The sequence below is a fragment of the Arachis hypogaea genome, chromosome 4 (assembly GCF_003086295.3).
Source record: "Arachis hypogaea cultivar Tifrunner chromosome 4, arahy.Tifrunner.gnm2.J5K5, whole genome shotgun sequence".
NCBI classification, from domain to species: Eukaryota; Viridiplantae; Streptophyta; class Magnoliopsida; order Fabales; family Fabaceae; genus Arachis; species Arachis hypogaea.
The window spans coordinates 110,868,340-110,882,945 of NC_092039.1; the positions used below are offsets into that span (position 1 = coordinate 110,868,340).

The following is a 14,606-nucleotide window of genomic DNA, read 5'->3' on the forward strand; positions in this document are numbered from 1 at the left end:
ATGTTTAATTTCTAATTTCTACTTATAATAAAATCTAAAATTATCACTATCATTATCATTAAATAAAATTATGAAAAAAAAACTTATATGATTTGGATCTCCAAGATAATTAACAATATGAAGCTCCGGTTGATTAACTTCCTTAGTTTTTCTTTTTTTTTGGCATTTTTTTTTCTTTCCCTGATCTGTGGTGGTCCAACAATGGGGGGGTGTGTGGGGTTGAGAGGAAGAAGAAAGGGAAAGTTGAGAGTGAAAGAGAGAGTGTTGGTGAGTGAAAGAGAGAAGGGTATACGGGGATAAGGGTCACGGGCTGCACAATGGGAACCACCTGCATGCGGGACATGTGGCAACGGGCCACCAATCGGTGCCACCGATTTCGGCACCTCCCTCTCCCACAAATCGGTGCCACCGTTTTCCTTCCCCCCAATCGGTGCCACCGATTTCCTTCCCCCCGCCATCACATCTCCGTCAAACACCCCAAACGCCCATAACGTCGCAAATCACCAACGCCATCCCCATATCAAAATTAAAAAACTCTACTGAAGTGTAGTATATAATGTAATCTAAATAGATTCTTCACATGATAATATTGGGTCTAATTTCCATCACTATCACCTTTCCCTTTCATACTTTGAATTCCATCTTCCACTACGTACCCATACTTCACGTTCATTAATTCTCCACGAATCTACCTTCAACAACCCTAGTAAATATATTAATTAATTAGTAGTTACCTTCTCATTCATATTTATAACACCATGATCACCGCATACATGTATATTACAATGTAGGCTAGGGCATTGATGATGAATTCCATCACTACTCCCCAAATTGAATACTACTATTAGAAAAAGAAAAAAGAATGGAGTAAGTATGATGTTGAGGCTTATGTAGTAAAGTGATGTGATGCATTCATTTGATTCCAGCATGTGACCCATGTTATCATGCTTGATATATATAGAAAGTGTTCAGTGCACACTAGCTCAGCCTCTCTTTACTTGCTCTTTGTTTTTTTTCACTCTAGCTACTCTACTTAGCAAAAGGGAAAAGGAAAAGAAAAAGCACAGCTGTGAAGAGGAGTGATTGTTTCTATTATTTATTTATTATGAACGATAACAAATCCAGCCTTACCCTCTTCACTTGAATTCTCATTCATCTTCTTCTTCTTCTCTCCGAAAATGGAGTGACCGAGTGAGAGCATTGTTGTAATGCTCTTTCCTCTATCACTCTCTGGCCACCACCACCAACAACCTCAATCCCCCCAAATTTGAGGTTCTTCTTCTTCTTCTTCCTCCTCTGTCTCTGCATGTGCTTTTTCTTTTTGTAAAAAAATTATTTTGGAAGCTCCATCTTTTCTGTTTTGAAACTCTGGTGAGGTCTTTCTTGACCAGCTTCAGTTATAAAGATCCATTCACGGCAACTACAGTGGCATCCCTTCCTTGCCTGATATGAAATTCCCTGTTCCATCAAAGAGGGCTGCTACCGCTAGCATCAAAATTAAGTCATCCGAAAGAAAGAAGTCTCCGATATAATAAGCAGGAATTGGACGCTTCCTTAGTTGTATGTTTGAGTTCTTTAGATTTGTTTTTCCCATTGTTCTACTTTGTTATCACCTCAGAGAACATTTTTTTTTAACTTGGTTTCTTCTGCACAGGTAATAAGGAAGGTAAACAAAATGGATGCTGCTGAACCCTTCAATGTTCCTGTTAATCCTGAAGCTCTGGGAATTCCTGTAAGCACAATATGTAAGCAACATTAGATGTGCTTTCAGATATTGGTTCATGTGCTGTCTCTTTCTTGATCTTGTACACTCAGACATAGAAGTTATTCCACAAGGATCTATGATATTTGTTGCTCCCAGGAGACTAATTTGATTTGCAGTAAAACTGGAACCAAAAAGTTATCTTTTGTCCTCCCCAAAAATTTGTGATTAGTTGATTACAGGTGTCTAACATCATAATGCTTTCTGGAACCAGGACTATATGCAGCAATCTTGAAAAAACTAAGGCCACTATTTACCTTTTTTTTAGATCCGTGCCTAGTGTCTATATCTCAATATTCTGTGCTAAACAAATATGATCTTCTTCTTCTTCACTTAGTTCTCTCTTCTTCGATTCTCTCTTTCAATATTAGCCTAACACCGTTCACTCTTTCTGATCTTCTCATTACTCTTCAGCACGAGTAAGTAAAACTCCTAAGTATTCACCTCCTAAGTTTTTTTTTTGTTTCTTTTTAATTTCTTATGTTGCTTCATGGACTTTTCATTGAAACCCTTCTGCAATTCTCTGTGTCCCTTTGCTTATCCCCTTTTTTGCTTTCAACTGGGACATGCATCTTTATTCCACTTTTTCTTAATTCCTATTTTTGTTCCAGTAATGGATGAGAAAACTCTCAAAAACTTCTTTTTTTTTTCTTTTTCTTTCAGTGCATTATTAACACAAAGTAGTGCTCACTAGTTTCTATTTTTTTTTATTTGTTCTTTCAACTTTTCTTCTTCACTTTCCCTTTTTATTTTCTGACCAAAACCAAACTGAGTCCGTGTTTTCTTATCTTCACTTCTGGATGATTTTATTTTATTTTATTTTCAAAAGATGAAACTGAAAAAAGAATCTGCTTTTTGTTTTTCGTCTATCTACTGAAATGTGCTTTGATGGAAGATGACTCTGCCAAGAGTGAAAGACTCTGACTCATAAATTTTCATGTGAATTTTTTTAATTTATTATTATTATTTATTACAGCTTGTTTTGTACTATGTTTTTAATTTTATTCCCCTTGGGTTATTTGTGATGCATGGAGAGCCAGTCCCTACAAACAAGAGACACAATGCTGCCAAGATCTTCAGTCACCCTTATGTAGCCTCTCAGGAACCATGGTATATATAGTTTGCAATTTAATTTTCAGTATTTTTATTTTTAAATTTCGTTAAAAAAAATAGATGTGAAAATAAAAAATATTAATTTATTATTTTTACTATTTTTTCTTTCACAAAATTTAAAAAATAAAAAATTAGAAAAATAAAAATGCAAACAAAAAATTGCCTGAAATATTAAATTCCCATACCACTTTAGTAATATTTTCATTTTAAGTTCTTGAAACCCTTTTTAGATAGGAAATTGATAAGGTATACAGACAGAGATCAGTATACATATATTCAATTTTAATCACAAAAATGGAGACACTTAGTTTTCCTCTAGTGCAATTAGAAGTAACTTCACAAAGTAGCTTCACAAATGGCTTAAAGCTTCATAGGAGCTAATTATCATTGGTAGCTCATAGACTTGCACACATAGTAATAATCAATTTTTTTTTTCTCTTTCCGTGGGAGGGGTAGGATCATAGTAATTAAACAACATTAATTACTAGTTGAGAGCCAATAAAAAACATTAATTTTTTTGTACCAAAGATCAAGTGTATTTTTTGTTCACAATTGCCATGCTATTTGTTATATGTAAAATTTTAATTTGAATATCTTAAATAATTTTAATTTTCTTATTTAAATATGCATAGCACATTTTTACCATTTAAATACTTTTCTTATTTAAATTTTTAAATAATTTTTTATTATTAATTTTACACGAAAATATCATCAATTAAGTTTTAACCATTTTTTTTAATCCCATCAGCAAGAAAGAAAAATAATATCCCCGTTGTGGTGCCGGTGTTAGGGTTATACGTACTTTCTATTCTATTTTCATGCAAAGTTCTTTTTTCCATGCTATTTCATGTTAAGCTATTTTTGGAAAGGGTACATGTTGAGCAAGCGCATACATGGCGCGTGTAAAACACATTTTCCACTCTCTCTCTTCTTCTTCTTGTATTGTAGACTATAAAATTCCCCTTCCTCAGAACCCCGCTACTCTCTCTTCTCTTTTCTTCTCTAAGGGACAAGTTTCTCAGAAGCTTGAGAGGAACCATCATAGAAGAAACACAGAGAGTACCTTAGAAACAAAGCAGAAGGAGTCTTTTGCTGGCATTGAAACAGCACGCACACCAAGTGTTTGTTGGTCTGATACAAAGGTTATTATTTAACTCTTCAGACATCACTGCTCTCCCTTCCCCTTTTTGCTTCTTTTTCATTTGTTGGCTCCCTTCATTCTTCTTCACTGTTAGGATGGAGGATGTGATTAAATTGTTGCTTAAAGTTTAGCTTTTTCATCGTATGAAACAGTGTTCTTTGTTTTTCATTTTGTTTTCCCATTGTTCTACTTTGTGATTAGTTGATTACAGGTGTCTAACGTCATAATGCTTTCTGGAACCAGGACTATATGCAGCAATCTTGAAAAGAGCGATCAGTACATGAAATTATGAGGATGTTTATAAGGATGTTCAATACATTTGGGACAATCAATAAAGGTGACTATATGTTGGATCTTATGAGGCGAGTGAAGAAGAATTTTATGAAGTACTGGACTGCAGCTGGGTTATATTATGAACCATCAAAAGGGACTAAGGGTGAGACTTCCGTGTACCCTTCCATGATTTCTTTCTTTTTTGAAAAGGATAGGTATCAAGCATTTAGTGAGTCATTCTTGACCGCCATTTTCTTTCCTGTTTTAAATATTCTTGTGATACAATATATGAACAGGATTAGATGTGCTTGTTTATATCTGCCATTTTGTCTCCAAACTTCTTTTACTTTTGGGGTCATGCTCAGGATGAGAGATGAGTCAACAAGTGATAGATGTTAAAATATTGAAAAGTGGGAAATTTATAGTTAAGCTATATGGTTTTCTGAGATTTTATTTTCACAATCCTACTCAAGTAAATGAAAAGAAGATGAAGATGAATATGCAATTTGAGCATATTCTTCTAATGAGCAGGAGTAGAGGATGCTGCATTATCTGGTGATGGAAAAGTAGCGAAGGGTGGTCAAGCAAAGTAGAAGTCAAAGAAACGTCATGGGTGAGTACACTCCCAACTGTGATATTAGACTACTTATGTGGTATAATTGCTGTTATGATTGGAAGTTGATATCCCTTAGTCTTAAATTGAATGAAATCTATTGTTAATTATGTGTTTGTGTCAGTAATACTATTTTACATAGAAATTATAGACTAATATCTTTGACTCCAGAAATTTAATACATGATTGATGGTTTAATTTTCTAAAAATGAATGGTTAATCTGAAGAATAAGAATAGAGAAGCTTTGATTACTCTAAGAAATCACGTTAAGTGCAATGTAATTTCTATGAAAGGTATATATAACACAATACATTTATAAACTTGGTTATTCCTATTTCTTCAATTCTTATAATATCATACATTATTCTGCAACAATATTGCATTGTAAATTCATATTGATGGTGATACTATTATACTAAAAGTGAAATCAAATTTTAATCTATATAATCCTTTATTATGTAGCTTGCAGAATTATGATCTTTTTTACACTTTTTCTAATCTTACTATAATATTTAACCATTGTGTATCTTTCTTAACTATAGTATTATTTTACTCATGGCTCTCAGTTATTCATCATTTGTCACTAACAAGATCTAATTTCCCTAATTAATTATAGAGAATTTGCGAATTTGTCTGACCAGATTATATGTATATGTTTTGATATTTGAATAAAAGTTATTAACTAAATATACTGATTTCTCATATATGTATTCATTTATGAATTGTTAATGTCATCATTGCAAGGGTCACACACTTTTTTTCCTTCCATATGCATGAGGCAACATGGTAATGAAAATGATGTGTGTATCTTCAAGGAGGAAAGGCACAATGAACTAGTGTGTTATGTTGCACTTATTAATGCAGATTTTTAGTGTAATTTCTTTTTTTTTTTCCCTAACAAATATAGAAATACTACATTCATTAAGGGATGAAAGGCACATTGATGAATTTTTGTTTTACAACACCCAGACCTGTAAGATTTTTTGGTGACACATGACATTGTTCAGATAGTTCTGTTGAGATTTTGACTAAATATCTTCATGAATGCAAATTTGATTTAAGATAGAAGCATTCATATGTTACTATAATGAAGCATTCTTTTTTTAATTCAATTTTTATGAAAAGTAATCATAAATTATTGTATCATTAAGTCCAAATTATTTATTTTCGTGCATCCCACGGACTCATTCACTAGTTAAATATGAAATAATAAAAATGAGTAACAATTTGGTGGCAGGTATAGTATTGAGCAAGAGTATACTGTTACAGAAAGACATTAACTGGTGGCTTCCTTGGACCACAGGTAATCCAACTTTCTTTTCCTTTTTTTTTTTAATTTTTTAATCTCCTTTTTTGATGTACTTTTTTAACCCTTTTTTTTATTTTCCTTTCTCTTTGAGTTTGTCTCAATTTAAGCTAGGGTTGCATCTATTACTGTACTTTATGTCGCCTCAAATTGCTAACTCTTAGTAATTTGTTTTGTCTTTTACCCAATTGTCCACTCATATGTGGATTGAATTTTCCTTAATTTATTTCATTAATAGTAAATATCTATGACTATGATCAAAGATTACATCACCATTCACCTATAGCATATATATTTTAATTTATTAGTGTTTATTAATTTTTTTTTATTTTTTACACAATATCAAGTACAATAAAAAAGCATTTATAATACTTAATTATTTAAAAAGCATATTTGGATAAACAATTTTGTAATTAATTCTTGATTTGATTTTTTTAACTACTGTATAAATAATCAAAGTGTTTGATACTATAAACCAGAAGAAATCAATAAAAATTTGGTAGGAATCTTAATTCTTGAAACCACACATGAAAAGAATAATTATAATATAGGAAGCTTTTCACCTTCCAGTGTACTCTTTGGAATATGACTATTTCATTGTTTGTAACCAACCAGATTTAATATAAAAAATATAAATAGTCTAGATTTAAGAAAAAAAAATTTTTGTGGACATTCACAAAGAAAGTGTATGATGGACATGCAACTGTTACATTCTTTGGTAAGTTTATTTGACTTGAAAATGTCTTTTATCCAAAGTAGCTTCAGGTTAGTTTGAGTAGATATATATTAAAATTGTATCATTGGGTGAGTTAAACTGATGATTTTGTTGTAAGATTTATATTCTTTTATAAAAAATGAACTTACATATTTGCTTAATAAAAAAGAGTTGCTTAATAGAAAATGATACTCTACTAGTAAGGTAAGTGTTATTAATTTGTTTTATTGGAAAAAAATAAAAAAAATATAATATATTAACTGGAATTGTCACAAAATATATTTTTAATTTAATTAATTGAATGTAAAATGAGATAAAAAAATATTTTCTTTAAATGAATAGAACAATAAATAGGACAATTTTAATATTAGTATAAGTTAAATAATTTAATTATTCAAGAAAGTACCACTGTAATAATATTAACAAAAATTTGTGCAAAAACAATATTACTTATATTTTAGTTTTATCGACTAAACTCATTTCAAAGTATAAGTATTAAATTTATTATGCTAAATTTTTAAGGATAATATAGAAATTCACAATAAATTAGTTTGATCTGATATTCATTAATTAAAGAATAAATTTATTAAATTTTTTTAATTAATTAATTAATGATAAGTCTTAGGAAAAAAAACTAATATCATAATTCTTATTAACTAAATTATGATATAGGATAGTGGTATGGATAGTTTTATAGGTAAGATTTGTCAAGAATATTTATTAAGAAAATTAAAATATTAAGTTATTAATTAACATCTTTAGATGAAGGACATCAGTAGTTAAATTCAAAAAAAAAAAGACCGTAATAGACTCGTAAATTTTGTAAAGCTACAATAAATTAATTTTTTTTATATAAGAAACCATTTAATAAAAAATTAATATTAATATTAAATCTATTATCGTTAAGTTATATTAACTAATTGCTTATACTTGTAAGTTAAGGATAACTACTTATGCTATTTATAATTGATTAGATAAAAATTTTTAGAATTATAATTGTACTAAATTAATATTCTTTTATTTTTAAGTCTTTTCTCTTATTTTATTTTATGATAAAATTTAGTTTAACATTTTCAAAAATAATGGTAATTCTTATCAAAGAAATGAATGAGCACATATGAAATTTTTTGTTGTGATTTTTTAGAATTTATTTAAAATAATTATCTTTTAATTTAGATTTTAATAAGTATTATTATTAATTTTTTTCATACCCTATGATAATTAAGAAAAATAAACGAAACGAAAAGAATCTTAATATTAGTAAATTAAAGATGGACGAAGAAAATATTGAATGAAAAAAAATATGTCAACTTCACTATTAAAATATATGGATAATATTTTTTACTTATATATTATGTGTTAGTTTTTCAAGATAACAATATTTAGTTTTAATTATAGAGATCTATTTAATATTTATCACGAGCTTTTTTTTTCTTTTATTTCTCTTTGTTTTTTTTATTTAAAATAATATAGTAAAAGATAAATCTCAATAATATATTATAAAAATATTTTTAAAGCGATATGTTTATGTGATATTTAAATACTATTATATAAGAAAGAATTAAAGAAGTCATTATATGCAAAGTAAGTATAATTGTCTTTTTAGTTTAACTATATTTATTAAAAAAAATAATATTAATATTAAATACATTGAATAACCTAAAAAAAAATAAAATAATAATATTGTATATCCAAATTTTTTTGTTAACCAAGTATAACTAAATTAGTTTAATATAACAAAAATCAGTTATAACTAGTATTATTTAATTATATGTCTCTTTGTTCAGAGGATCACAGAAATTGCTGGAGTGGTTGTTTCATTTAATCCCAAGCCTATCCAGGTGAGAAATGATCATCACAAATATCAATATTTTTTTTTGAAAAAATAATACCTTAAGATTTAAGAAACAGAGAACATCATTTCCAACCCTACCGAAAAATTAAACCGATATTTTTCATGCTCCCATATCCATTTATCTTATCTCTATGAATCATTTTGTTGTTCACTCTTTTCACGCAACAGAAACCAACAAAGTCTCTAATTACTTAGATAGTTTTAAAGCATAGTCTAACAAACTTTTATTACTTTAAAGATTCTTGAGATGAAATAATCTCTTTATAGAAAAAATTAATGTATTTTATAATAATATTTGCAGGAATCTAATTATATTATAATAAAATTTATAATATAATAAAAATAACTTTTTAAATTTGTAAAGTAATAAAAGTTTATTAAAAACTAAAATATGCTAAAATTTATTAGAGACTTAATTTAAAATATATTCTTTAAATATTTGCTTTTAGAGAAGATGAAATATCGATTTAAGAAGTCACTACTCAGGTAGAACCACCTTTCCTTTCCATAAAAAAATCTTTCTTTGTCGTGTGAAATCGTAGTCCCAAATCTATTGGTTTTGATGAAGTCAACATTATGTCCAGTTTGGTTTTTGTTTTTGTTTCTTGTTTTTATCTTTGGCGTTCTACTTTTAAGATTTTGTGAAAAAAAATTGAAAATAGGTGATGAAATAAAAAAACAACTATTTTCACTTTTTCATTCCTAAAAACAGAAAATAATAACAGAAAGCTCACAATCTTTGGATGATTTAATTACGTTCTTGTTTGTTGTAATTCTAATTTCCGTTTCATAGATTCTCATTGTTGCTAAATGATAATTGTGCTGAAACTTGTTAATTTCTAACATGCAATGATTATTAGCAATGGAAGAATTTAGTTCATTTTGTCAATGACAAACGTCATTGTCATAGCTGCTATAATTTTAGGATTAGGACCACTGTATTAAACCAAAATTGTTAATTAGTTTTCAAGGAATTATATTTGACTATTACCACTAATTTAAGCTGTCTATATTTATAGTAGCTAATGTAAGTGCATATCTACAAAATTATACTTTGTGAGTCATTCTCTTCTTTTTTATTTTTTATTTACATTTTGTATGTTAAGCAAATTATTTATGTTAAGTAAACTATTTTTTTATTTTATTTTAAATATTAAGTTTTTAAGAATTTATATTGATTATTCCTTCTTGTTTTTTGGCTGAAAAATCAAGTTGCTCCAAAAGAATTTATGTTAATTATTTTTCTTTAGTTGTCCTCTTAAAATAAACTACTCTCATTAGCTATTGTTGTTTATTCTAATATAGTTAGTTATTATTAATTGTTAATATTGATATTTGTTTGTTTTTTTTTTTGAAGGAGATTGATAAAAAATATTTACGAATCTTTGGTGAACACACTAAGCGCAAATTGTATATATATAGTAAATTATTGCGTCATGACCTCGTAAAATATTTCTATCTTATACTTATTTGCTTTTATATATTTATGTTATTCTTTTGTACCTTTTTTATGTATATTGTTCGTTTGATGAAATATTTGTCTACCTTTGAATTATTAATAGAATTCCTTCATCTATTAATATTCTTTAAGATTTTGTTAGTGGACATAAAAATTACATTATTTTTGCTACCTAGATTCTTAGTTTAATAGTAATATCACTATGAACAATTAGGTTTTCCCAAGAATTGGATGAGTTTACCAAGACATAGCCAAGAGTTTAGGGATGACATCAATAGATTCTTGGACTATGCTTACTCCGTTTTGCTTTTTTTGCCAATTAAATTTAGATGTTTAACTTTGTCAATGGATATATTAAATTTAGAAAATAGCAATGGCTGACAGAAGTGTGCGATGAGTTCCGTCCAAACTTGAAAGGTTGCATCTTTTTCTACTATTCTTGACAGGTGTGGCTCTGTCCTGCACCCAGGACAAGTAGATATCTCATTCTTTGGGGACTTTGCCGCTACTGAAGAACCAAAAACCAGACTAGAAAACGTGTTCTTCTCATTCTTTATGGTAGTAAGAAGCGTGCTTACTGCTATGGAGAATGAAAAGCCACCATCAAGGATAAAATTGAGAATTTTCCAAACATTCTTGGAGCTACCAAGCGCACACCCAATGGGATCCACACCCAAAGACATAACACCCATAAACACCCAGTTTATCAAAAGACCCTGAGCTCTATATCACACACCGATGTTATATGCTGCATCCTTAGGTTCCCACCATGTACCTCCTTCCCCATCCAATTAGTGTTGTACAAGAACACGAACACCTCTGTCTCTCTCTGTCAAACATACTTTCCATCCCTCGAACGCTCTCTTAGCATTCCTCGAATGCGCTCTCTGTCAATCACTTTTTTCATCCCTCGAACGTAACACTACATAGTCATGAGCTCACCGGCGCAACTGGTATCAAAGTCTGCACCGGCGCAGTCGGAATAAGGGTCTCTACCAGCGTAGCCGAAATTGGGGTCACCATCGGTGCAACCAAGCCCAGTCTGTAAGCTAGTCATGGTGGCCATCATCGCTGCCGGAATCTACTTTGTCTCGGCTGTAGAGCTATCAATGCTAATACCCGCTACTAGATTTTTGGAGTACCTGTAAGATGGATTTCTCTCGTCTAGCTCGGCGGCCCCATTTTAAGCTTGGATCTCGAGCCCATCCTCTGTTACTAGAGTAGACGATGCACTTGTAAACTTAGGTGCCACCGTCCTTTTATCCTTGCCGGTGCCATTGCCCTCACCAGAGCTCTTTTGATAATTAGCTTCTCCGCAGACATCGACTACGCCTTTTAAGACCCCCTCTCCTATAAGGAACCTCGGGCACACACCATAGCCATCTTTATGATTGGGTTCCGGATGTTGGACACGTCGATCAACATGATCCAGGTCCCCAGTTGAGCCTTCTTTGGTGACCTTGTCGCCAGCGACCAACGAAAAATCCGACAAGCAAACATATCTTCGCATTCTTTATGGCAGTGGGAAGCGTACTAGGTTACTTGGCCACGTTCCTTCAGAGATTCCCGACTAAGTTGCCAAACTCAATGCAGCTGCACAGAACATTGCAATGCTCATCATTGGCAGGGTCCTTCTTGGAGGAGGCATTTGCTTTGGCAACAAAGTTGTACTCTTGTATCTTTCTGAAATGGCTCCAGCAAGGAATCGAGGAGCAGTCAATCAACTCTTTCAGTTCACAACCTATTTTGGAATCTTGGTTGCAAACCTCATCAACTATTTTACTGACGAAATACATCCGCATGGATGGAGAATTTCGCTGGACTTGACGGCTATTCCGGCACTTCTGATGCTTGTTGGAGGTATTTTCAATGCCAAGACACCTAACAGTCTTGTGGAACAAGGAAGGTTCGACGAGGCAAGAAAAGTATTGGAGAAAGTAAGAGGGACTAAGAATGTTGATGCCGAATATCAAGATCTTGTTGAAGCCAGTGAAGAAGCACATGCTGTCACTAGCCCCTTTAGGACACTCTTGAAGAGGAAGTACAGACCCCAACTTGTGATAGGAGCCTTGGGGATTTTGGCATTTCAGCAGCTAACTGGCAATAACTCCATCCTCTTTTATGCTCCTGTCATTTTCCAGAGTATTGGGTTTGGTTCTAATGCGTCACTGTTTTCATCTTTTTATCACCAATGGAGCTCTCCTCGTCGTCACAGTCATCTCAACGTTTTTAGTCGACAAGTTTGGTAGAAGGAAGTTCTTTCTGGAAGCTGGTTTTAAAATGATATGCTGCATGGTAAGTATTATTGGTTGTTTATGTTGCTGTCCTAGTTGTTTATGCTGATTAATTGCTTATTGGACCCTCTAGTTTGGTTGATTTTCAAATTACTACTGCTGTAGTTTTGGCTCTGGATTTCGGACATGGCAAAGAACTTTCTAAAAGCGTCAATTACTTTCTTGTTATTGTGACATTCTTATTTGTGTTGGCTTATGGAAGATCTTGGGATCCACTAGGATGGTTGGTTCCTAGAGAGGTCTTCCCATTGGAGATAAAGATCAGCAGCACAAAGTATAGTGGTGTGTGTCAACATGATCTTCACTGCACTTGTGGCACAGTTGTTTCTCATGTCACTTTGCCACCTCAAATATGGGATCTTCTTGCTGTTTGCTGGCTTAATTGTCTTCATGAGTATGTTTATCTTCTTCCTCTTGCTGAAAACAAAGCAAGTTCCAATTGAAAAAATTTATCTCCTCTTTGAAAACCACTGGTTCTGGAAGAACATTATAGGACAAAGGGACCAACACCATGGGAAGATACCTGCTGTTTAAGAGCCTCAATGAAGTTATGTATGTTTGAATTGTCAACTGTAAGTCAGACATGGTTAAGGTAAAAGCTATACAAGAGAATAACTTTTACCTAAATAATGTTTTGGAGCTTTCCAGACGGCAAAGAATAATAACTATTAACCAAAGAACATTGGCGTCGTTGCCGTGGAACCTGGAAGTCATTCCATCATCATGGCGGACAACCTTGACAACGATCACAATTCCGGTTTGGAAGAAAGAACTCCGCTTAAAAATACGGATGCCACATTAAAGGATGTGCCTCAATCCAAGGGAGACAAGCAGTCTCCGAACACAAAAATCTTAGATGCCCTCCGTAAACAGCAGGATCGCCTCAAACAGCTCGAACAAGAGATCGAGCATCAGCGGGAAGCCGAAAGAGACATCTGAAGAGAAACAAGACGGCACCGAGAGCTAGAGGACAAGCTCTTAAAGCTCGAGGCTGACCTCAAAACTAAAACCATTCGATCCAGTCACAAAGATAGCCCCCCACAAGGACCAAGACCCATTTACCAAATAAATCATGAAAGTTAAAGTCCCAAAAGACTTCAAAGCTCCTGACATGACCCCATACGACGGTACATCTGATCCAAGCCATCATCTCAGCAATTTCAGAAGCAGGATGTATCTCATAGATGCCTCAGACGCCATACGATGAAAAGCTTTTCCAACTACTCTAACTAAAACGGCAATAAAGTGGTTCGACAGTTTGCCTCCAAGATCAATTACAAGCTTTGACGACTTTGCCAAAAAGTTCCTTGCCAGGTTCTCCATCTAGGATGATAAAGCCAAGCATGCTCCAAGCTTGCTGGGAATCAGACAAGGAGATCGGAAAAGCCTCTACAGCTACATGGAGAGATTCAACAAAACATGCCTTGACATACAAAGTCTTCCAACAGAAGCGACTATCATGGGACTCATCAACGACATAAGAGAAGGACCTTTTAGCCACTCAATATCCAAGAAGCACCCAACATCTCTAAACGAGGTTCAAGAAAGGGCGGAAAAATATAGCAATATGGAGGAGAACTCCCGATTGGGAGATAGCTCAAAAACTGGATTCTCCTACCTACCTTGGGACTAGAAAAAAGAACCTAGAAAGAAAGAAGGTCAACCCACAGAGAAACCTAGAAAGTACCACAACTACACCCCTCTTCTAGTGTCCCTTGTGGATGTCTACGGAGAGATATGCAACATGGAAAAGATCCCACCCCCTCGTCCGATTAAACATAAAAGAGGAGAAAGTCGGACAGAGTATTGCGAATACTACCTAATCTACAGACACTCTACCATTGAATGCTACGACTTGAAGAACATCATAGAAAAGCTAGTTCGGGAGGGCAGATTAGATTGGTTCCTTGCCAATACAAGGGACGAACTAAAAAATGCCACGACTTGTGGCACAGTTGTTCCTCATGTCACTTTGGTTAATAGTTATTGTTCTTTGCTGGTCTGGAAAGCTCCAAAACATGGTTTAGGTAAAAGTTATTCTCTTGTATAGCTTTTACCTTAACCATGTCTGACT

At 32.6% G+C, this 14,606-nt stretch overlaps 1 pseudogene; it reads left to right on the forward strand.

Annotated features, from left to right (window-relative positions):
* Positions 1 to 760: 760 nt before the first annotated feature.
* LOC112797265 (sugar transport protein 14-like) lies at positions 761 to 14,595 on the forward strand (annotated as a pseudogene).
* Positions 14,596 to 14,606: the final 11 nt, after the last annotated feature.